Source organism: Podarcis cretensis (assembly GCF_951804945.1).
Source record: "Podarcis cretensis genome assembly, chromosome: 2".
Taxonomy (NCBI): Eukaryota; Metazoa; Chordata; class Lepidosauria; order Squamata; family Lacertidae; genus Podarcis; species Podarcis cretensis.
The window spans coordinates 94,602,602-94,627,205 of record NC_137171.1 but is presented as its reverse complement, the minus strand read 5'-3'; the positions used below and the strand labels follow the sequence as shown (position 1 = coordinate 94,627,205).

Below are 24,604 nucleotides of genomic sequence, written 5' to 3'. Positions count from 1 at the left end.
AGGTATTTGTGTCTCTTACAAAAGTGCCTTAAAACTAGGGCTGCTCAGAATGTTCACTACTTCCCCACCCCCCAAAGGCTTCAATTAGGTAAATGTCACATTTTAATTGGTATTTTATTATACAACTTTTCCCCTTCAGCACAACTGTAATTGTCCTCTACCCCAAGGCTTCTCTGGTGGCATGTTTACCCCTCATTTGATTCCTTCTCTCTTCCTTCCTGAATTAGTCACATGGATAACCCCCCCCCCCTTCCCTATCAGGGATTACATAGTAAATAGGATGATAGAACAATACTATATCTGACATAATGTCACTAGACACCAGTAATTAAAATCCCTACTTCTCTGACTTGGTGATATACTGTAAAGGATGAAAAGTGATTAAAAAAATGAAAGCACGCTTTCAAATAAGGAGAGTTGTTTCAGCTCTGCCTGAAAGAATGCAATCACTACCAGAGAGTGGCGGTTCTCTTTACTAGTTGCAATCTTTCAGTCCAAGCGCAAGCCTGACAAGGAAGGAGCCTCTTTGTCCCTCATGCATAGGAGAAAATGCTTTGGATAATTTATCCATGTGAAGTTGCAAGCTGCCAAGGTCACTAAGAGCATCGAAGATTTGCTGAGTAAGTGCTAGGCAAGCAATACAAAGGTGCCTAGTTCAGCTTTACCATATGGACCCAATTTGTCTTATTATTCTTCTGTGTTTTCTCTTTGCATAGCTACCGCTTGCAATCTTCTTGCTCTTTTACATCCAGACATTCCCCCCACCCCAGCAATACACATAGTATTTCCATCGTCATATCCTGTGCTTTTAAGATAACAGTTTTGCAATGGCTTCTTAACAACAGGGCTCCAGGATATCTTAAGGTGCACTAATAACCCAGCCCAGACACAGAGAACAGAACATATGAACACATGAAACTGCCTTATACACGGGTCAGAGTGTTGGTCCATCAAGCTCAGTACTGTCTACAAGGGCAGTGGCCTGACTGGCAGTGGACTTTTGAAAACATAAAATAACCATGGTGCCCATGGGTGTGCAGAGGCCGTACCTGGTACCCACAAGGTTCCCTCTCGCACCACTCTCCACCCCACTGAAATTAGACCTGAAAGAAGCATTATACTGTGGCCAGCATGCTATTTTCTCTGATTTGCAAATGGGCCAAATAAGGCTGGCAACAACCCCTGTCAAGATGAACAACCAGCTTTTGTGATTAAGTTTTAGCAGACTATAGTGTCAGATTTCATCACTGTATCCCACCTGTGACATCACTAAGTCCCACCCAATGAGTCCCAGGATCCAGACTGCAGGCAAACTATCAACTCTAAAAAGCGATGAATTATGGCCAGAGCAAGAGGTAACTTGAAGGTGACTACACTTCCTTGCATTCCTTGAATTCCAAGCAGGCAGAAGCAAATCAAACTGTAGCCATTTGGAGAGACAGAATGAATGAATAAAGATTAAAGAAAAATCCAAAATGCATTCTGGCAGATCCCTGTCATAAGATTCTTATGAGCTAAATTCAGAGAGTTAAGAGAGATGAACTTTTGGAGACATTATTTAAAAAGGAAGTGTGGGATGTGAAATATTTTCTCTTCACATCAAAGTATAAATATTGTGATGGTGATACTACTAAAACCCAGTTACAAAGTTTGATTCAATATGCTTTTTAGCTTAGGAAAACTAAAGTAAGGGGAAGCATGACAGAAGCGTATAAAATTATGCCTGGTGGAGAGAAAATGGACAGGGAGGAAAAAATTCTTGTTTAATTGCAATACTAGAACCTGCAGTCATCCAACGAAGCTGAATGTTGGGAGATTCAGGACAAAGAAATGAATATAGTTCTTCACACAATGCAGAGGTAAAGTACGGAACTCACTCCCACAAAATGTATTCGTTAAAATGAATTAAACGAATTCATGGAGGATAGGCTATCATGGACTATTTACCATGGTGACTGTGTCAGGTGAGCCTCTGAATACCAGCTGCACAAGTGAGAGAGTGCTATTACACTCCTTTCCTGCTTGTGGGCTTCCCATAGGTATCTGGTTGGCCTCTATGGAAAGAAAAGGCTGGACTAGATGGGCCTTTGGCCTCATCCAGCCAGCCTTTCCTTCTGTTCTTAATTATCAACAACGACATAATGAATAAGAACAGAAACAGGCTGCTAATGCTGGCTGCAGACAGTTTTGCACCTGAAGAATTACAGAGACCAAGAATCAATGTTTTAATGATACAGAAAACACAGTTGGAAACTCATAAGTGATGCTGCCTTCTGCTTTCTACCACACGAATTGATTTCTTCACTTTCTTTCATGGTAAGCCAAATTTCAAGACAAAATGTTTTACCAGATAACTTATGAAACTTGATTGATTAGGTAGATTATTTAATGTCACATGTCTGTTCCCCCCTCCAAAGACTTCTTGAAACAAAGTTTTTTGCTAATATTCACCCTATGCATTTGCCCTCTAGAAATTGGCGTAGCGATGAATGACTACATTTTTGGCATTATCTGGGATTGAGAGGTTTTGATTTTACAACAGACCAGATCAGAAAGAGGGTAATGATCTATAACATTTACGTAAATCAAGGCTGAGAAATTCCTACCTGGCTTGGAACAATGCCAGCTGTTTTCCATTGCTCTTGGCAAGTCATACACACAATGGAAAATTAATTCTGCCCTTCTTTTATTAACAATTTATAATGTGCATCAAATGCAGCCACACTGCTTCCTGCATCATTTCAAATGGAATGTACTGGCCTTGAATTTTGGGGGAACTTTGGGATATATATGGGTCTGTTCACAAGTTGAATTCATGGTATCACTGACTGCATACCAATTTTCATCTGGAGTGAAAGCCAGCACAATTTTTGCAAAGAAATAAGGGGAAGGGGGCATTCATATCCTGCTGTTTCCTTCCCTGCTTCTGCAGTTATTTTAAATCCAGAGTAGCCTTTCAGATCTTTATGAATGTGATCCACTTCAGCAAGATCACTTGTACTTCTCTTAGTGCTTCTCCTGATACAAATTCTTGGCTATCTCCTCTCCTCTCTCAGTGGTCTTGTCTGGAGAACTGATCTGTGTTCATTGACCTTTCTGAAATGGCCAGTAGGATAAAGGAAAGGGTTTGTTTTTCTTGCATGAGATGTTACACAAACAGATATATGAATAACAATGTGATAGTTCAGATCAGCAACCCAGCAAGATGGCTGGGGTATAAATAATAAACTTATTATTATCTAAGACAATTGCTGCTGTTCATAAGAAGAGCCTGCTGGATCAAGCCCTGTCTTCATTTTCATGTTTTAATTTTGATGTCATGCACCATGTATGCATGTGCTACACAATTTAAAAATCTAGGGTGTCATGAGAAATAACCATACTTTGATATTGTACGTGACCTTCTCCCTGATGTGATGATAGTTAGATCTGTCAAATGTTTACCTCTACTTCTCCTCTGACGAACCCCACCACCACCACCAGTCCAGTTTATCAGTCCAGGTTCCCAACATTGACATGCTAATTTATTGTGAATTAAAATGGACTGGAGAGTTATGTCAATATTCATTCAACTAGGATTATAATCCAGATGCATGCATGGCTTCATGAAAAGATGATTTAAGGTTCTGAGTAGTCTTGGCTGTTGATAATATGAAAAAATTCCTTGAAACCTCGGATTGACTGTAAAAAAACAAAACAAACAAAACAAGCTATTCCTATACGGTGCAATGTATCATGTAGCTTCTTTGATGTGATGTTTTCCAGAAAACACAGTTTGTACTCTTTGCACACTATCACAGAGCAACCGTAAAACACCCGGCTGCCTGGAGAGACAAGAAATGTTCATATACATTTTTGATGAGAACTTTGCCGACACGAACAAATCTGTGCAAACATTTTCTGGTTCATAAGAAAGGTCCAAGGTTGAACCAAGGTGAAGCTAAAGTTTAATCTTCTTATTAATTACTTGTCATGGTTTCAGCTCCTGGGCAATAATCATCCCCCCCCCAACCTATTGTAGTTTTGACATGCCCAGTTTATTAAATGATACATCAAGAAAAAGTTTCACATGCCAAGAATATATCCAAGCAAACATATTTTAGCATATTTTATAAGATTAGCCTCTCTCACACACTGAGCTGCTTAAGAGCTACTTCCTTTGACACTATCCCATCCAGTTGTTGTATATTTGTGCAGGTCCAAAGCTGTTGAGAGGCCTCTGAGGGCTGGATCATTGGGCTGAAGGCATGCCAACAAAGCGAGGCTGGAAACAATGTGGGTCAGTTGGCTGTGAAATGCAGGAAGCCTAATACCATCCCATGGGATATTTAAACCAAGCCAGCAACAGTCATGGGGAAGAAGGACCTGGACAGCACTGGGAGAGGATGTGGGGAAGAGGCATGCTTCAAGGCATATTGCCTTGGAACAGGGAGGATAAGAAGCTGGCATGGACACTGAGCCCAGCTATGTGGTTTGTGGACCCGCCAGATCAGTCCTGCAGGCTGCTGGCTTACCACTCTTTATTTAATAGATGGAGCCACACAGAAATATTATTCCTATGGCACCTTCAAAGTTCAGATGCAGTCTTGAAATGTCTCATCCCATATTCATCTTTCTAAATCCTCTGACAGGGCACTTCTGGTGGCTTCTCACACCCTCAAGATTTGATTGGCCTTCAGTGGGGGACTGAGGCTTTAATGTGGTAGTCCTGCTCTGTGCAACTCCCTACTGGCAGACGTTCAGCAGGAACAACCACTGCCTTCTTCCAATGGTAATTATGAATTAAAGAAGCAACTCCTCTTTCTCCTTTAACTCCTTAACACTGTAAGCATGTCAAGGTACAAGTAGATCGTTCCCAGAAGGGCTTGCAATATGTTGTAGTACATTTCTGGTGTGTCTTCAGGAATGTTTCTAACAGTGTGATCATAAAAGCATAAATATTACCATGATCAGAGAATCTCCACAGGCTCAGAACCTGTGGGTGGAAGTGAAAATGTACAACATTTTGCTAGCAAGCTGTGTCATTTATCAGCCTCCACTCAGCCCAAACTTATTTTTACTTGAACTGATTTAAAACCCAAGTAGAAGTGCTTGTGGAAGGAGATGTGTCTCCTTAATTAGAAAGTCAGTAATGGCTGATGTAGAATATTGATGCAAGTTGTACAAAAACAACTTCGAAATGGAACACAATTAGGAAAACTCTGTGACCCTACTCCCTGGCTTCAGGTTTAAAATATTCTCTCTAATATTTACAGCTTTGACAACACCAACTGTGTGACTTGGCACTTTATAAATAAACAGATCTCTGGCTACAAGTGTTGAATACAGCCTAGCTCCGGAACAGACATGAAAAGATCAAAACACTGTAATATCCTCAAGTTCTTGTTTTCACTTAAATTTCTGTTGAAATGCTGTACTTTGGACACATTGTAAGAAGTGTCAGTCTGCTGCCAAAAATGACAGCATTGTTTTGAATGTTCCCCTTACCTTCTGTAACATGTTCACGTGTTGCATTCAGTGAGCATGCAATCTGGGTACACAAATAGCTGAGCAGGACAGTCATACCTCTTTGCATGGAACAGTGAACAAGTGTACACTGTGTGTACACAATAGTTGAGCAATCTAAATCAACAAGTGTGGACACTTCCATATAAGCATTTGTACATGGGTAAAGAGAGCTTGTACCTCCAGAATAAATTTAATTCCACAGAATAGCTGGGGACTGGGGAAGAATACTCCAAGTAGACTTCTCAGAATTTACAATTACCTGTCCTTGGGGCAAGTTGTATGGGTTAGTATGGGTGAGACACAGTGTTGTACGTATTTATAAAAGAATGTAAAAGCAATAAATATGTGCTAACATTTTCCAAACCTGCAAGCAACACAAGGTAGCCATAGGCACTTCTTTCAAAATGGTGCCAGGTGGGATGGAGCATGGACTTGGAGGGGAGGTGTTTGTACCAATACTCTCTAGGAATACAGCAGGAAATGCTGGAAGCTTCTGCTGTTAGTTTAACATACAGACCCCCAATAAAGTCTGTTCTAGACAAGTATTGCAAATGGTGGCAGCAACTTCAATATAGCAGAAGTCTTATTATGTGAGAAGAAAATTACTGGTCCCACACATAGACCTAAAAGTTGTCTTCTTCTTCTTCTTTGTCAATCACTCATAGCTGAGTAAGGTTGTCTTCCATGAACACAGTCTTAACAGTGTGTTCATAAGTGACTGTGGAGACCAATTCTGGATCCACACATCCTTCGACAGTGGAGACATAGGTTTCCGGGTAGAAGTTGATCATGGTGAGGGTATGCCAAACGTGTCTTCCTCTTACCTCATTTCTCCCTTTTGTCCTGAGTTTGTGCTTCTTCAAAGTCCATGACACCTTTGGTAAAGGCTGTTTTCCAACTGGAACACTCGCATGCCAGTCTTTCCCAATTACCAGTGCTTATAAGGTTTTTTATTTTTTTTATTTTTTAAGGTTTGCCTTGAGAGTGTCTTTAAACCTCTTTTGTTGTCCGCCAGTATTTCACTTTCCATTCTTAAGTTGGGAATAGAGTAGTTGCTTTTTAGGTCTCACATAGACCTAAAAGAAATGAATACGTGACTGATTTCACACTTTTCATCTCGTTGAAGATGCAGGTTAATGTCTAAAGATAATGGATGGTAGTCAACTAACAAGCCTAACTAACTAACAACAGAAGCCTGAACAAGGACTTATGCTAGCACAACTCGGCTTTCCCCCATCTCCTCCCCCCATGTGCCCCATCCCAAATTGGCTCTGTGGGGGTCAGGAGAATCCCCAAAACAGCACACGGAAGAAGTAGAGGGCAGATAGTTCCATCAGGCAAGTAGAGAAGTGTCCACTGATGGAGCAAACTGCTTAGCACTACATTGAATTTCTCCCACAGTCCCACTGTTGATGATGTTGAATGGAACTGCATGGAGCAAGGTATTTTTCTCTGGTCTTTTTACTCTGTGCTGAAGAGAGTGCTTTCAAAAGCTTGCTGTAAGCAATGGGAACATTTGAGCTTCTTTTGAAAAGGTGGAAGAATATTATTTTATCATGGCAAGCGATAGACAGTATAAATATAGGCATTACTGCTATGCCTCCCTGTATAATGTATCTGTGATAATTTATCACCATGAATTCCTGCTGGGGGAATCTGGATCTGGAGCTTTAAAGAGCCTGGCAATGATTTTTTTTGTTATTTTTTTGGCCTGTGATGGATGTGATGCATAAATATAGGGTTTGTGCATCCTTTCCTTGCATATTATGTTCCCTGCAGAGTGAAAACTTACACCAGTCGCCCATCTGTTCTGTTGCACAAGCCTTAGAAAGAAACATGCTTAACATAAGAAAAATATTTATTTCCAGAGAACAAATTAAGGCAGTCTACATCTGTAATCAATTCTGAAAGAATTTTATAAATAACTATAAAATTGGAAATTACATCATTTGGGGTTGTGAGTGAATGAAGCTGTCTGGCATAGATCCTGCTTAGTTTGTGGTCCAATCTCTATGTAGTTCTTATATTGGTCGAAGTTTTATGTGAGCAATGGAAGTTGAATATATATTTACAATGGTATTTCCAACAAAGGATGTTTCCTGCCCCGCTATTTCCTACCTATAGTTTCCTACCCTGTTATACCAAGAATATACTTAACTATTGGCAGATCCCTACTTAATGATAAACCACCTGTCTTTTAGATTCAGCTAGTGTATGCAGAATATCTATAATTAGCAATCTTGCACCTGGCGTTGCTTAAGAATTCTAAGAATTTTTTTTTATAAAAAACAACAATGATGATGTTCTGAAAGATTCAGTTCACCATCTTGATTCCACATGGCATTCAACAGTATCCAAACATCCACTTCTTGACGTCAGGAACCAGAACTCGAAAATTGGTTACAGTATGTGCCAAATGCATAGCAAGCATACAAACCTCTTTGCAAAATACGTAGTAGACCAGGAGACAATACCTTGTGTCGCCCATGAATTCTTAAAATTTATTTATATAGAAATTGACTTATTTATTTATTTAGGAACTGAATTGTGCCTTTCCCGGGACTGTGCATGTCTGCCTCCCCTGGTAATTTGATCCGGACACAACCCCAACTGGATACAGCCCTAAATTGATTCGGAGGCCATCCCTAACATTAAATTAGGGTTTTTTACCCTAAGAAAACATGCAGTTAGGAGGGGGCGGGGATGCTGAGTCGACCAATCACCACATTTTTAATAGAGAGGAAAGGGTGAGAGGCAGGCTGTCTTCCCTCCTTCCAATACAAGCTGGGAGATGTATTACTTTTTGGTTAGCAATGGGTGCTATGTGCCTAGCAACTTCTTTTGTAAAAAGTGGACACTTACTGCCCTGGGCTTTGATGAAGTCGAAAATATAAAACAGTAAGTGGATTCTCTTAACGTTACAGTGTGTTCTTGCTATTGGTGCTAGAACCACTTGCTTCTTGATTGTTGCTGCTGTCTGGAATTTTACTCCACATATCATGTGGCTGACTGACAATGATTGGTTGTTTACAATACTCGCCCTACTCAGAATAGGCCTATTGGAATTGATGGGCCTAAGTTAGCCTTGTTCATTAGTTGCAATGGCTGTTTAGGCTTTTTGGTTTTTTCGCCTACCTCGTAGCAATCGTCACAACTTTTGTGGTATTGGTGGGTAGGTTAGGCATTGGAATAATGTGTTGTGGTGTGTCGAAGTGCTAGGTGTGGCCATCGCCTATGCCTTCAATGTTTAGGGGTATTCCGTTAAAGGAATTTGGCGGTCGTGTATTCTGTCCGATGCCTGCTTGGCGGGAGGCCATGGCACGACACTCGGTGACAGCAGGAGGTGAGCCTATAGTTGGATCAGCATCAACAGGCTCCACCTACTGGTGAATAAACCCACTTGTTTCTATCCAATGCCTAAGCCAATACCTTTTCATTGCTGTAATCAATAAAGTTGTGGCCTTTTCTAGCCCTTAACCTTATATCACGTGTCCTTGTGTCTTCATTTCACTTCGCAGGGTCGGGTCCTCGAACCACAACCACTTGCTTCTTGATTGTTGCTGCTGTCTGGAATTTTACTCCACATATCATGTGGCTTACTGACAATGATTGGTTGTTTCCAATACTCGCCCTACTCAGAATAGGCCTACTGGAATTGATGGGCCTAAGTTAGCCTTGTTCATTAGTTGCAATGGCTGTACTCTGAGTAGGACTAGCACTCTTTTACTCTTTTAAAGGTGCAGGTAGTATTCTATTTGACTGGATAGAATACTACCTGCACCTTTAAAAGAGTAAAAAAAATTACTTAGATACTACAATATTTCAAGAACATTAAACATCTATGAATATTTTATGAAAATCTTTGAATTTTCATTTAAAGTTAATTTTTGGATGAAGAAAAGTGTTTTATTTTTAACTCCCTATATACATATATCATTAATTAGAAACAAAAAGTTATGTTTAATAATATAATAGATAGTAACATGGATTACATTTTTTCTGACTGTTTCTAATGCATTTAGTGTCATCATATTGTGGACACAGCCATGCTTGTATAGGTGAATAGGTGCTTCCAAAACGACTGTGCACAGAGTCCCACAAACCATAAATCTGCCACTGCTGGTAGGATCTAACATAGTATTACCACTTAACATTTACTGTAATGGATCAATATGGCATCTACACTGTATTTATTTGCAAGGCACACCTGTCCCTTTCAAAAACAATGCTCACACATTCACCAAGCACAAGAGCAAGGTGTTACTAAAATTCTTGGTTTAGCTGGAGCTTTTGCACAGAGCACTGAGTGTGACGCTATTGTAAAGGAGTCAGCGAAAGCAACAGTGCCTTGAACCAAATGCCCTCCCTTAAGAGAAGCCATAAGGGTTCCTGCCAAATTTCCTTCCATTGCTTCGGACTTTGTTATCCTCAACAGAAGTGCAAGCCTAATTAGCCACCAGAACCTTTCTTCTGTCTAATACAAACATACTCAACTTTTAATTAACTCTGGGAAAGAAACAAAGAGGTTTCCTCCAGCAAGCATCTTCCACTAGTAACTGGATTAAGTCAACACCTACATTTCTTGGGAAAGGTTTCCACTTTTCCCCACAAGGGACACTTCAGTCAACCGTTGGCTGAGTTCTGGTTGGCTAGAGACACTGTGTGACCTCCCAACCACTATGCAGTGGGAAATGTGTGTTGATATGTCTTGTAATAACTAAGACCTTGAGTTAATTGATTTCAATGTCCTGTCTATCCACTGCATTCCTTTGTGCTGTGAACTAACCCCATCAGGATGCTCCTGTCCTATAACAGGATATTTCTTAGATCCTCAAATTTTTCAGCTATTGGGGATTCTCTACTTTATTCAGTTCTGAAGGTCCTGAGGTCATTGGACTGCTCTGTGTCACTCTTCTTCCACCCTGCTCTGACCAAACCTTACATGGTATTTGTGAGTATATAGATCAGGCCAAGAGTAAGCAGGTGACCCAAGTTGGTGAGGGGGGAAACTATGAGAAGTGAATTTAAAATATGAAACTGCACATGCTCAGAGTATTTTCTTTTTGTTTATTAAAGGTTTTCTATGAGTTGTGATGCATAGAGAATTTTTATAGTCCACAGAAGCTTAAGTAATAATTAATTTGTGAGTCTTTAAGATACTTGAAAACGCATTTTCTTGTATCGTGTTTCATGCATGCCTTTTGGGGGGAAGGGAAATACTATTTGGGAAATTGCACTAGAGCCCCAATCACCTCAATCTGTCCTTAGAACCATCTCATCGGTGATCTTTGACTGGCTGAGATCCAATAAACTTGAGCTCAATCCAGATAAGACTGAGACACTTATTAGTGGGTGGTTCCCTAGGCTGGTAGGTTGCCTGCTCTTGTTGTGGTTACACTCTCCCTGAAGGAGCTTGGGGGTACTTCCAAATCCATTGTTGTCACTTGAGTCTCAGGAGGACATGGTAGCACAGAGGACCTTCCATCAGCTTTGGCTGGCAGCCCAGCTGCCCCCCTATCTGGACATGTTTACTGTGTATTTTATATCATTCTGACCTCTCACGATCAAATGATGCATAAGCATACATTGTGCATGTATGGATTATATGTTACATTTGCACTATACCTAAGAGATATATTACAGCTAAAATATTTGTTAACCATAACCACCCAAGCAACACTGTATTTTCCTCCCCAGCAAGGTGTTTTCTAAAGACTACCTGAGTAGTCAACAGACATTTTAGTGAACGTTTTAAATCAACTTTACTTCTTTTCAGAAAGGATTTCTTGAATGTGTAACTGTAGAAATGCGAAGTGTGACTCAAATGTATAAATAAGCAATTCAAATGCTGTGAGCTCCGTAGCTGTCTAGGGCTGTACCAACAAGCATTATTTGTGACTGCTATCATCCGTTCACCTTAAAAAGACAAAGATTAGTGTGTGAATGAATCTCTGAGGAATTGTGTGTAACGCATTGGAAGATTTTGTAAAAAATACTTCGTACTGAAAGGCCGTAACAGGCTCTCTCTTCTTCCAAAGCAAATGTCCATACACAGAGTTCTGTTGAGCAGTTTACTGGACAAGGAGATTAGATGTGGAATGTAGGAAACTGCTTTCCACCAAGTTAGACCATTGGCTCTTCTGGCCTAAAATGACTGGCAGGAGCTCTCCAGGGTTTTACTCAGGAGTCTTCTCCAGCCCTATCTGATGCTGGGGTTCGATCCTGGGAGCTTCTACATGTAAAGCAGATGCAGAGAATTAGCTATAAAGTTCCCTGCTTTGCATCCATATGTGTGCAATATGGTGCAACACACAAACCAGTTAGGAGATAACTGTTCCATATGGCTCATAGGGTTATATGCCAGAGGTTATCTTGAGCTCAGAAAGACTTTTCAAGATAGATGAGCAGTTAACTGAGCCTCTTCCTATATCTCATTACCAGCTGCCCCTCAGTAGCTCTACCATGCACAAAGAAATGCACAAACATGAGGACTGCACATGCTGAAACTCATGCAAATAAGACCAGCTGGACCAGTCTAACGTTCATGAAGATGTCCAACTGAATCCAACTAATGGCTATTGCCATCAGCAGCACTGCTACTAATACTGGTAATGCTATTCAGGAAATCAATGGGATGTGAGAATTTGAGCAGGCAAAAATAAAAAGGCAGATTTTTCAGGACTGTAAGAAGCTCTTGCAGGCTGTATGAAATTGCCCTGGGTGCTCCACATAGCCCATGGGCCTTGTATTGCTTAACCCTTCTGTAAAATTACAAGGCAACTTCAAAGGTTTTTTTTTTAATGAGACATGAAATGGCTTATGCAGGGAAAAGAACCACCTCCACATGTGTGCAAGGAAACAACTACAGTAAGCGAGTTAATTGCTCTACATTCTGCAGGACTAAAAATACCGCACAGGAGGCGAGACAATGACAAAACATTCTGCACGGCTATGCATAGCACACCATGTTGCCACTTACAGCAGCTGCTGAATGCTCAAACAAGCAGTCCTGGTACAGGTAAATAACTGTAGAGCCCAAAGCGCACTATCATGCTCATAAGCTGTTCTTCAGTTCTTTCTTCTCCTTTTGACTTTGTGTGTGCATGCACAATAGCTCAAATGCAGAATCTAGACTTGTTTTTGCTGGAAAAATAGCACCCTTCATACGTGTGTCACATGACCATGGCATCACATAATTATTGAATGTGGATATCTGCACAGATGGAGCCATTCTCTAGTATTGCATGAATGACCTTCACAGGCTTCGCACACAAAGAAGGCTAAAACATTTTTAAAAAACCAAATAAGAACTTTTCCAGAATATGGGTACTGTATAGTTCTCAAATCACCTGCAGTCCAAAAAACATAGAGTGCTAGAAATCTTTTCCAAAGAGTTTCTAAAAGCTATGCACATGTGATAGGCAAAGAACAGGAATTGGACAACCAATCAGAATAAATAATTAGTTATGCCTCACAAATTCTAGATCAGTACATCCTTTCCCTCCAAGAACTGACTCACAGTTCAAGCTAGCAATCTGAGAACAAGAATGTGTTTCTCTATACTCAATTCATATCAGTCCATCATCACACTGGCAATGGACAGCACGAGGATAGTCCAGGGCGAGAGAAGCACCAGTAGGATGGTGGCCAAGTGAGTATGCCAGCAGACAAGTAAGCTGGGGTTGTGGTGGCAGGAAAAGTAAGAGGGGTGGCATGAGCAGAGTGGGTGAGCAAGTGGGGCAGTGAGCAAGTGAGCTGAACTTTTGCCAGGGGTCTGAAGTAGGAGAGTGAGTTGGGCTTCCAGCCTTGGGTGGGCTGAGTGAGAGGGGCGGTGCAGTGACATGGGCAAGCGAGCAGTGGTCAGAGCAGGCAGGCACCTTGAGCTTGTGGTGGTAAGGCAGGTCAAGTGAGGTGGGTTACGTGGGCTTGCAGTAGTGAGGCAGGTTCAAGCAAGAGGAGCTGTGAGGTGGCATGGGTGAGCTGCAGAGGCATGGGGAGGAATAAGGGGAGGTGCTTTGGGGAGAGGAGCTTGGGCAAGCAATAATGGAAAGGGGGCTTTGGGAAGTACTTAGGGGGATGTTAGGAAGTGGGGCTGACTGGTTGGGGGAGCTGGTGAGCAAAGTGAGCAGCCCCTAGAAACAGAATATGTGGAATATGTTCACTAGATGCAGTTTTGATACAATATGCAAAATTGCATTAGTCATATGTAAATTTGCTATGAAACTAGTAGCGAAACCTTGAAATCTGGGGTTGGCTTGGAAGGTACATCCTGGAGTCTCCCAGGGCTCTAATTCTATCGTACAACAGGGGGAGAGGGAAGACAAGGATTGGCAAAGGACCATTGGAGCAGAGAAGATGAGACAGGACCTCAAGCAGTGAGAGGGACTTGAGTGGAGATCAGATATCATAAAACATCAATTGCAGGGAAAGGAAACAGACTTCATTCCATGTTCTCAACTTGTTGGGCACTGCATGCACCACTGCCTGGCGCAATGTGTATTTCAGGTTTACGATGCTGCAACAAACATACACGGTACAGTGGTACCTCGCAAGATGAAATTAATTCGTTCTGCGAGTTTTTTCGTCTTGCGAAGCACGGATTTTGGAAAAGCTTTGAAAATCACCAAAGTCTTCAAAAACCTCAAAAAAGGCTACCACACCGCGTGCTATGAGTTGCTCCTCGAAGTCAAGTCGCAACTGCACAGTTTCAAGAAAAAGGAAACAAACTTGCAAGACGTTTTCGTCTTGCGAAGCAAGCCCATAGGGAAATCCGTCTTGCGAAGCAACTCAAAAAATGAAAAACTCTTTCGTCTTGCAAGTTTTTCATCTTACGAGGCATTCGTCTTGCGAGGTACCACTGTATATCCGAGAGTAGTGCTGCACCAAGTTATGTTTGATTTTAGATGAGAATGCTGCTGTTTTGAAGTGCAAAGAAATATCTGCAAACCTGCTTACTTCCTACTAGTTCACAAATCTTTCATCTCTTAGGAAGTCATTGTTGTCCTGATCTGCTGCTTACACAGTGCCATTTCCCTACTATAAAGGAAGTTGCCAACACGTTTTTTCCAGCTGTGAGCTGATCCTCGGAAACAGCTGGACTTTAGAAACACACACATAGAAATGCCTATTGGAATTTGGGAGACCTGAAAATATCTCTTGAAATGGGAAGCACAAAACTCAGTTCCTCAATGCAATTGAGGAGTTTAGAGGTGGTCTCTATGCTTCTGAATTTTCAAGGCTAGCACTCTCTCTAAAGCAGATTAGTTAGTTTCAGGCTGACAATCCCCAATCGGTAAGTGTCTTGGCAGCAGGAAATTTCCCCAAGATAGACAGGTCTACTTCTGAGTTTCAGGTATATCTCCTACAAAAAAATTACCAGTTCAACTAATACATTGTTGTTGTTGTTGTTGTTGTTGTTGTTGTTGTTGTTGCATATTATTATACTACAGTTGCTCTACAATTACATTCACTCCAGGGATGTTGCCATACAAAGCCATAATTCCTAGAATTGCAGGTTCTGATTATCACACTACAATTCTCTACACCCCTACCAAGTAGGTGTTCCTGGCGCCTGCTGGCCAGGTGTAATGTGATGTCAGTAATCCACATGCTAAGGTGCCTCTGTCAAGTGTAGCGTTTAAGCTCGTCCTTAGGCAAATAAAGATCACAGGAGGTGTCATAGAGATGACTCTGATCTCATGATTACCAGACTTGAACAAAGAGGAAGGAGCTGCCCTTTAACAGCACTATACCACAGTGACTCTGGCTAAGTATTCAGATAATGTTTGACCTCATTCAGAACAGGGGACAACTTTAATCAAAACCTGATGAACGCCCATTTCGACAATCTCTGCCTTCCAATCCCAAAGAATGGCAAGGCACTTTAACATAATTCTGGCATGTGCTCCATTGCTTCAGAGATACTACAGGGATAGAAATATTAAGATTAGTGCTGCAGCAATGTCTGTTGAATCTTGCCGATGCAGTTTGTGGTTATTCTTACCAGGTCTCTGGCTGAAAGTCTTCCTTACACACTGGTCTTATCCCAGGCGCTAATCTTCAGTTGTGCTTCTCTGATGCAGCCCATCAGCTTTTTGGTGCAAGGAAGGTGCTCTATTACAATGTAATACATCACTAAGATTTGCAAAGATTTACCAACCAAGACTTTGAGGAGAAGGAGAAGAAGAAGAAGAAGAAGAAGAAGAAGAAGAAGAAGAAGAAGAAGAAGAAGAAGAAGTTGATGCTATCAAATTTCTATACCACCTTCAACCAAGGATCACCGGGTGGTATACAATATAAAAACACATACCACAATAACAAACAAAAACAGTAACCCCCTTGTCCCCTCTCAGTTTTAAAGACCATAGATTGTTTAATCAGCCAAAGACTTGGGAGAAGAAGAATCTTTTTCCCTGCTGCCTAAAGATATGCAAAGAAGGCACCAGGCAAGCCTCCTTGGAAGAGCATTCCACAAGTCATTGCACTAACTCAAACTTTGGGTTAACACTATGTGCAGATTAGGCCATGTCTGAGCCTAAAAGTGAAAATATAAAACGAGGGGAAGGGGTTGACCAAATGGCATCTCTTAGATGAACTCTTGCATAACATAATAATAATGGCCTATTACATAATAATAATGGCTAATGAAGTGTCCATACAAGAGCAAGCTTTGAGTACAACTGGAATTCATCTGTAGAATATTCATGTCTCTTTGGTATTTACTAAAGTATTTGAGGTCTCTCTTGTGTCATTCCTTCTCCACTTGGGTATTTTACTCATCATTTTTGATGAAATCTGCTGCTTATGTGGAAGTTGTCTTCTCATGGAAAAGCTTAAAGGTAAAGGTAAAGGTACCCCCACTCTGTTAGGTCCAGTCACGGACCACTCTGGGGTTGCGGCGCTCATCTTGCTCTATAAGCCAAGGGAGCTGACGTTTGTCTGCAGACAGCTTCTGGGTCATGTGGCCAGCATGACTAAGCTGCTTCTGGCAAAACCAGAGCAGCACACGGAACTGTCGTTTACCTTCCCACCAGAGCGGTACCCGTTTATCTACTTGCACTCTGACGTGCTTTTGAACTGCTAGGTTGGCAGGAGCAGGGAACGAACAACGGGAGCTCACCCCGTCGCGGGGATTTGAACTGCCAACCTTCTGATCGGCAAGCCCTAGGCTCTGTGGTTTAGACCACAGCACCACCCGCGTCACTATGGAAAAGCTTAGGGACATTAAAAGAGGGAAAACTTCCTTACAACTTACTGTGTTAACTCAGCTTTCATTTGCTTGAGCTAAATCTGTCCTCTCTTGAGCTAAATCTGTCCTCTCTTTCTTCCATCCGTACAAGTGCTTCTTTCAAGGGGCGGGGAACACACATACAACCTGACTGCATTTTCTTCTGCTCCCTTTTATAATAATGAATATCAGCTAGCTCACACACTGATTCAATGAGCACCAGAGAGCTTGTGGATTATACATGGCTAAAGTTCAGGGCCTCTCACCTTCCTTGCACATACATCAGTGGCATTAATAGCATTGCTTCCTATGAATGCTGCAAGGAGACTGCTCTTTTGTTGCTTGCTTGCTTTTGGATAAAAAAGAACCTCTAAATCTTTTACTTTCTTAGTGAAAATCTTTCTGCTAAAGAATCCTTTCCTTGCTTAAATAAAATGTATTTAAAGTCACTTCAGCTTGAGAAAGGACAGACTAGACAATTATAAGCCAGCTACACTTGTCACATGACCAGGTATGTGTCAGCTTCCATGATGAATGACTTCCTTTTTTAAAAAAAAATAATATTTATTAGCAGTTTAAAAATTACAAAAGAAAAGAAAAAGAATTAAACAAGACAATACAATACAAAAACAAAAACACCACACAACCCAAACCCTAAAACATTGAATCAACCAAACAAAACAAAAACAATTAAAAACACATCCATTGATTTCAATATCATAACTTTCGTTCACTTGTTTCAGCAACCTCCTCACACCTCCCTTTTTTTAACTGTTTCAGCAATTCCTTTCCATCTTCCTCAGTTTTCTGTCCTGTAATTTATCTTAACATATTCCAAACTTGTTTTTTCCCTTTAATACACTTACAATCTGTCTGTACCTAATTCCTTATAACATTTCTGCTAAAGCCATATAACTTCATTCCATCATTTTTCTAACATTCATTAATTTTACAATATTTCTGTAAATAATCTTTAAACTTTTTCCAATCTTCTTCCACCAACTCTTCTCCCTGGTCTCGGATTCTGCCAGTCATTTCCACCAGTTCCATATAGTTCATCAACTTCATCTGCCATTCTTCCCAGGTGGGTAAATCTTGTGTCTTCCAATGATGAGTATTCTTGCTGCTGTTGTTGCATACATAAAGAAAGTTCTGTCCTTCTTTGGCACCAATTGGCTGACCATGCCCAGGAGAAAGGCCTCTGGTTTCTTCAGAAAGGTATATTTAAATACCTTTTTCATTTCATTGTAAATCATCTCCCAGAATGTCTTAATCCTTGGGCATGTCCACCAAAGGTGAAAGAATGTACCTTCAGTCTCATTACATTTCCAACATTTATTTTCGGGCAAATGATAATTTTTTGCAAGCTTGACTGGTGTCATGTACCACCTATAAATCATTTTCATTAAATTCTCTCTTAGGGCATTACATGCCGTAAATTTCATACCTGTGGTCCATAACTGTTCCCAGTCAGCCATAATGTTATGTCCAACATCTTGTGCCCATTTAATCATAGCAGATTTCACCATTTCATCCTGAGTGTTCCATTTCAACAGCAAGTTATACATTCTTGACAAATTCTTAATTTTGGGATCTAGCAGTTCTGTTTCCAATTTTGATTTTTCCACCTGGAAGTCAACTTTTTTTTCCAAATTATATGCCTCCATTATTTGGTAATAATGGAGCCAATCTCGCACTTTGTTTTTTAATTTTTCAAAGCTCTGCAGTTTTACTCTGTCTCCATCTTGTTCCAAAATTTCCCAATATTTCGGCCATTTGGCCTCCATATTGAGTTTTTTCTGTGCCTTCGCTTCCATTGGTGACAACCATATTAGGGTTTTATTTTCTAACAAATCCTTATATCTTATCCAAATATTAAACAGTGCTTTTCTAACAATACGGTTTTTAAACGCTTTATGTGCTTTTACCTTATCATACCACAAATATGCATGCCAACCAAATACATTGTTAAAACCTTCTAAATCCAGCACATCAGTGTTTTCAAGAAGCAGCCATTCTTTCAGCCAGCAAAAAGCAGCTGATTCATAGTAAAGTTTAAGGTCTGGCAGGGCAAATCCACCTCTTTCTTTAGCATCAGTTAATATCTTAAATTTTATTCGAGGCTTCTTGCCCTGCCAGACAAATCTGAAAATATCTCTCTGCCACTTCTTGAAACAGTCCATCTTGTCTATAATTTGCAATGTTTGAAACAAGAACAACATCCTTGGCAATACATTCATTTTTATCGCAGCAATTCGACCTAGCAATGATAGCTTCAAATTTGACCATATTTCTAAGTCCTTTTTAACTTCAATCCAACATTTTTCATAATTATCCTTAAACAGATTCACATTCTTGGCAGTCATGTTAACCCCTAAATATTTCACTTTCTTGACCAATGTTAATCCTGTCTCCTCCTGGAACTTCTCTCTCTCATTCACAGTTAAATTTTTCTCAAAGACCTTAGTTTTCATTTTGTTCAACTTAAAGCCTGCTACCTGTCCAAATTCTTGAATCAGTTCCAGTACCCTTTTGGTACTAGATTCTGGCTCCTGTAAAGTCAAAACTAAGTCATCAGCAAATGCTTTCAGTTTGTACTGTTTAGCTCCCACTTTAACCAATTGGTCCTTTCTAATCATATTTAGGGACGCAGGTGGCGCTGTGGGTTAAAGCCTCAGCGCCTAGGGCTTGCCGATCGAAAGGTCGGCGGTTCAAATCCCTGCGGCGGGGTGCGCTCCCGCTGCTCGGTCCCAGCGCCTGCCAACCTAGCAGCTCGAAAGCACCTCCGGGTGCAAGTAGATAAATAGGGACCGCTTACCAGCGGGAAGGTAAACGGCGTTTCCGTGTGCGGCTCTGGCTCTGGCCAGAGCAGCGATGTCACGCTGGCCACGTGACCCGGAAGTGTCTCCGGACAGCGCTGGCCCCTGGCCTCTTAAGTGAGATGGGCGCACAACCCCAGAGTCTGTCAAGACTGGCCCGTACGGGCAGGGGTACCTTTACCTTTACCTTTAATCATATTTAACAAAACCTCCAGGACCGATATGAAAAGTAATGGAGAGATTGGGCAACCTTGTCGTGTTCCTTTCTCAATCTTAAACTCTTCTGTCACTACATTGTTCACAATTAATTTTGCCTTTTGTTCTGAATAGATTGCACCTATACCATTTTCAAAACCTTGACCTACCCCCATTCCCTGTAAATTCTTCTTCATAAAACTCCAAGAAATATTATCAAAAGCTTTCTCCGCGTCCACAAATATCAGAACTGCCTTAGTATTAATATTCACTTGTAGTTTTTCTAAAATATTAATTATGTTCCTCATATTGTCAGACAAATGTCTGCCCAGGAGAAAGCCCGCTTGATCTTTATGGATTTCTTCTACTAGCACCTTTTTTAATCTTTTAGCCAAAATGTCTGCAAAAATTTTATAATCCACATTAAGCAGCGATATGGGGTGGTAATTCTTAAGCTGTGTCTTTTCAGTCTCTGTTTTTGGCATAAGTGTAATACAGTGCTGCCCCGCAAGACGAATGCCTCGCAAGACGAAAAACCCGCTAGACGAAAGGGTTTTCCGTTTTTCGAGGCGCTTCGCAAGACGAATTTCTCTATGGGCTTGCTTCGCAAGACGAAAACGTCTTGCGAGTCTTGCGATTTTTTTCGCTTCCCCCCCCCCTTTTCTAAGCCACTAAGCCGCTAATAGTCGCTAATAGCCGCTTTGCCACTACTAGCCGCTAAGCCGCTAATAGCGCTAATCTGCTAAGCCGCTAATAGGGTTGCTTCACAAGACGAGAAAACCGCAAGACGAAGAGACTCGCGGAACGGATTCTTTTCGTCTTGCGAGGCACCACTATATAGGCTTCCTTCCACGACTCTGGTGCCCTTTTCCCTTCCAATATTTCATTACAAACTTCCTTCAATGGTTGTATTAACCATTCTTTCAAAGATCTGTAATATCTTGTAGTCAAACCATCCAGTCCTGGAGATTTACCCAATTGCATGTTCTGGATGGCCCCTTCCACTTCCTGATCCGTTATTTTATAATTCAACATTAACTTATTTTCCTGAGAAGTTTTCTGTAGTCCTTTTATTTTCAAAAATCGATCAATGTCCATTTCTTTCTGCTTCTCCTGTGTATAAAGTTGTTTAAAATACCTCTGGAAGCGCTTCCTGATCTCCACTGGGTTCTGTATATTCTTTCCTTCCACTTCCAAATTTGTAATAGTATTAAGTTTTTGTCTTTTTTTCATTTGCCAAGCCAACAATTTTCCACACTTATTTGCCGATTCAAATGTCTTGTGTCTCATCTGTTTAATCTTCCATTCTATTTCCTGATTCATCATTTTCATATATTATACTTGATATAACTTTATCTGTTTCAGGATCTCCTGTGACTTTGGTTTTGCTCTCAGTTTCTTCTTTCCTTCCTTTATTTTCTCCAGGATTTTAACATTTTTTCATTTTGAGTTCTCTTCTTAATTGCATTCTGTTGTATCAAAAATCCTCTCATAACCACTTTACTTGCGTCCCAGATTACTCTTTTTTCCACTGTAGTATTCATATTTATCTCAAAATAGTCTCTCAAAGTTTTTGGGGCCTTCTTGGTCACTTCTTCATTCCTAAATAAAGTATCATTCATCCTCCATCTAAAAGAACCAAATGGCATCAATTTCATTTCCATCTTCACAGCATTATGGTCAGAGCAAGTTTTGGGGCAAATTTCCACTTTGCTGGTCTTCGGAACCAGCCCTCTAGTTACCCAAATTTGGTCAATTCTTGTCCATGTCATTTTAGCTTCAGAGAAGAAAGTTCCCTCTCTTCCCAAAGGAATCTTCATTCTCCAGATATCAACTAAGTCCATATTTTCAGTCATGTCAAAAAAAGTTTTTGGTAGTCTACCATCTTTGGTAACTATCTGTCTCTGTGCCTTGCCCATATTTGTAGACACCACTCCATTCATGTCTCCCATCAAAATCATGTTATAGTCCATATAGTCCATCAGAGTCTCATGTAGCTTCTTAAAAAATTCTGATTTTCCTTCATTTGGTGCATAAATGCCTACTATAAAGAATTTCTCTCCTTGTGATTGGATTTTAATTGCAACAAATCTTCCTTGGTCATCTTTGAATATAACTTTCGGTGATAAGCTCTCCTTTGCATAAAGAACTACTCTTTTTTTAACTTTATCTGATGAAATGAATTCATGGCCCAATTTCTTATTACTCAATATCTTCCTATGTAGCCTTATCACATGTGTTTCTTGTAAACAAATCAAGTCCAATTGTTCTTTTTTCAATAAATGAAAGACTCCGTCTTTTTTCTGGGGAGTTCAATCCATTCACATTCCAACTCAATACTTGCAACGCCATGGTGTAATTACTATTTTCCTCCGACTGCACCCAGTACTTGCTCTTCTTCTGTTGGTGGTAGTGGTAACACGTTTACTGGGGGATCTAATCCAAAGGGTAAAGCTGATATATCCAATATTCCCCTATTTGGTGATCTTCTATCCAATGCTCTTTGCTCTAGTCCTCTATCTGGTGATCTTCTATCCAATGCTCCTGGCTCTTTTCCAAATCCCTTCTGCAAATCTTCGTAATTATACAAAAACTTTATTTTATCTTCTACTGATCTTATTTTTATTTTCCTTCCTTTAAAGTTGAAGGATATGCCTTGGGGAAACTCCCACCTGAAAATGATTTTGTTCCTTCTCAGCAGGTCAGACAAATCTCAATAATTAGACCTAAGATCCAAAAGATATTTCGGGACGTCTTTAAAAATTTCCACTCTTGACTGTTGTACTTCCAAAGTCTTCTGATAATGCCAACCCAAGATTCTGTCTCTCTCTTCTTTGGTTTGGAGGGTAATCAAACAGTCTCTTATTCTATTCTTCTCTTTTTTCCCTTCTCTTCCAAGTCTAAAGGCTCTCACAATTCTAAACTCCTCTTGCTCCAAGTCCAAGTCCCAAAATTCAGCAAATTCCTGCGTGAGAAAGTCTATCAAACTATCCTTCTCCAATTCAGGTAAAGCTCTGATCCTCAAATTTGTCTGTTTTTCTTTGAGCTCAATTATAGAAAGCGTCACCTTGTGGTCATCCAGTTGCCTCTGTAGGTCTGGGACTCTCTCTTTCTCCAATTGTGTTACTTTACCTTCCACAACAGCAACTTTTTCCCTAGCTTCCTCTGCCGTCTGCCGTATCGAAGTGGACTCCTGTATCAATTTCTGAATGGTTTCTGTGTTAGTATTCACCTTTTGTCCCAGATTATTTATACTTTCTGTATTTAAATCAATTTTAATAGTTGCAGCATCCACCTTCACATTTGTCGCGTCTACTTTCTTGTTAAGCTGTTCCAATGAATCATTTATATTGGTTAATGCAACCGCTAGGGCTTCTTATGTTAACATTCCTCTTAATTTGGAAGGTATTAGTGCAGCCGCAGAAGAAGAGGGGGGCCTTGATGTTGAGGCTCTCCTAGGTTGCTGCCAAGTCTTCCCAGACCTTGTTGTTTTTTCCAGGATTGACTGGTCTATTTTTTCCTTTCCATCTGCCATAACACTTAAGAGATTCAAGGTCAAACTCCCAGTCACACAGTTCTTATCTCACCACTGGAAATTCCCCTAATCCAGCTCTTGTAGCAGTTTCAGAGTCTTCCTCTAGAGGGAAACAGTTTCTATTTGTATTAATCCATAATATCTCCTTTTAAAGCACAGTTCAAACAGTTCAATAGAGTTTCATAAAGTTAGTTTCAATTTTCAGTTACTTTCAGTTACTTTTAGTCCTTTTTAAGAGCAGACGGAGACAGTGAAAACAATGTATCTCTCTTGTTTAGCTAGCTGTCACTGAACGTTCTATTCGCTGTCAAAGAACCTTTCAAAATATCAGTCTAACTAGCAGCCCGTTTCAGGGTTCAGAGCGGTGGTATTTTTAACTTCCTTCTCTCACACCTGCAGGAATACACAGTCCAAAGCTTCCCCCCTCTTCTCCTGCTTCCAAGGGGGTTTAATATTTTTTCCTGGTGGAAATTAAGTCCTTTATGATAGGCTTTCCAAGACTTTAGCTTGCAGCCTCTTTGCTTCAGTCTATTTACAAAAGGGGGAGGCGGACTTCCTGTTTTGAACCTCCCCGTTTCGATGCCAAATTACAGCGTTTAAAAGTCCAATTCTTCACTCTACTCACGGGTAGTTGCTTTAAAATCCAATTGTCCACAGGAAAAAGTCGGTGCTCTCCGGCAACAGCTATGCGGCTTCGCTGCATGGAAAGAGCAATCGATTCGAAGCACCGCGCCGCTCACCCCATGTCGCTCCAGATCCCCGAAACCAGGTTTCCCCGCGAATGGGAGAGGCACAAAAGGTGCCAGCCGAATCCCAGGTTCACAGGCTTTACCTGCCTGTGATTTTTAATGGGTCTCCACCTTCGCCGTGGCGGCCAGACCCGAGTTTCCACGAGCAAATTCCTCCCAATCAGAGGAACTCCGCCATTAACAGAGGCGCCAACGCGGAAGTCCCCATGATGAATGACTTCCTTCTGGCTCATGTTGGGGTGACTTGGAAAGGAACAGAGCCAAATCCCATCAACCCACCCCAAAATCACACAGTATATTTGCTTATTCCCAAGGAAAGCCAAATATACCTCGCTTGATTCTCCAATTCTCCTTCCCCCACTTATGAGGCTGGAATGATGGTAGTATTCTGGTGATGGTCAGAAGTACAAAGAGGAAGGAGTGTCTCTTCTTCATCCTGTCTCTAGAATTGAATAGCAACATGTCAGACCAGGGCAAAATATATTATGGAGAATCTGTCCCTGCCCCCCCCCCCCCGAATAGTGATATTTGAGAGAGGTCAAAGAGATTTTACTTTCTTGGGCTCCATGAT

The 24,604-nt window shown here is 40.9% G+C and overlaps 1 long non-coding RNA gene across 1 annotated transcript in view; it reads left to right on the top strand.

The window, feature by feature from the left end:
- Window positions 1-1,777: 1,777 nt before the first annotated feature.
- Window positions 1,778-24,604, top strand: part of LOC307209307 — a 30,742-nt gene continuing 7,915 nt past the window's right edge. The window contains exon 1 of the long non-coding RNA XR_013835534.1: window positions 1,778-1,859. This is a non-coding gene — a long non-coding RNA (uncharacterized lncRNA). The remainder of the gene's footprint in view (window positions 1,860-24,604) is intronic.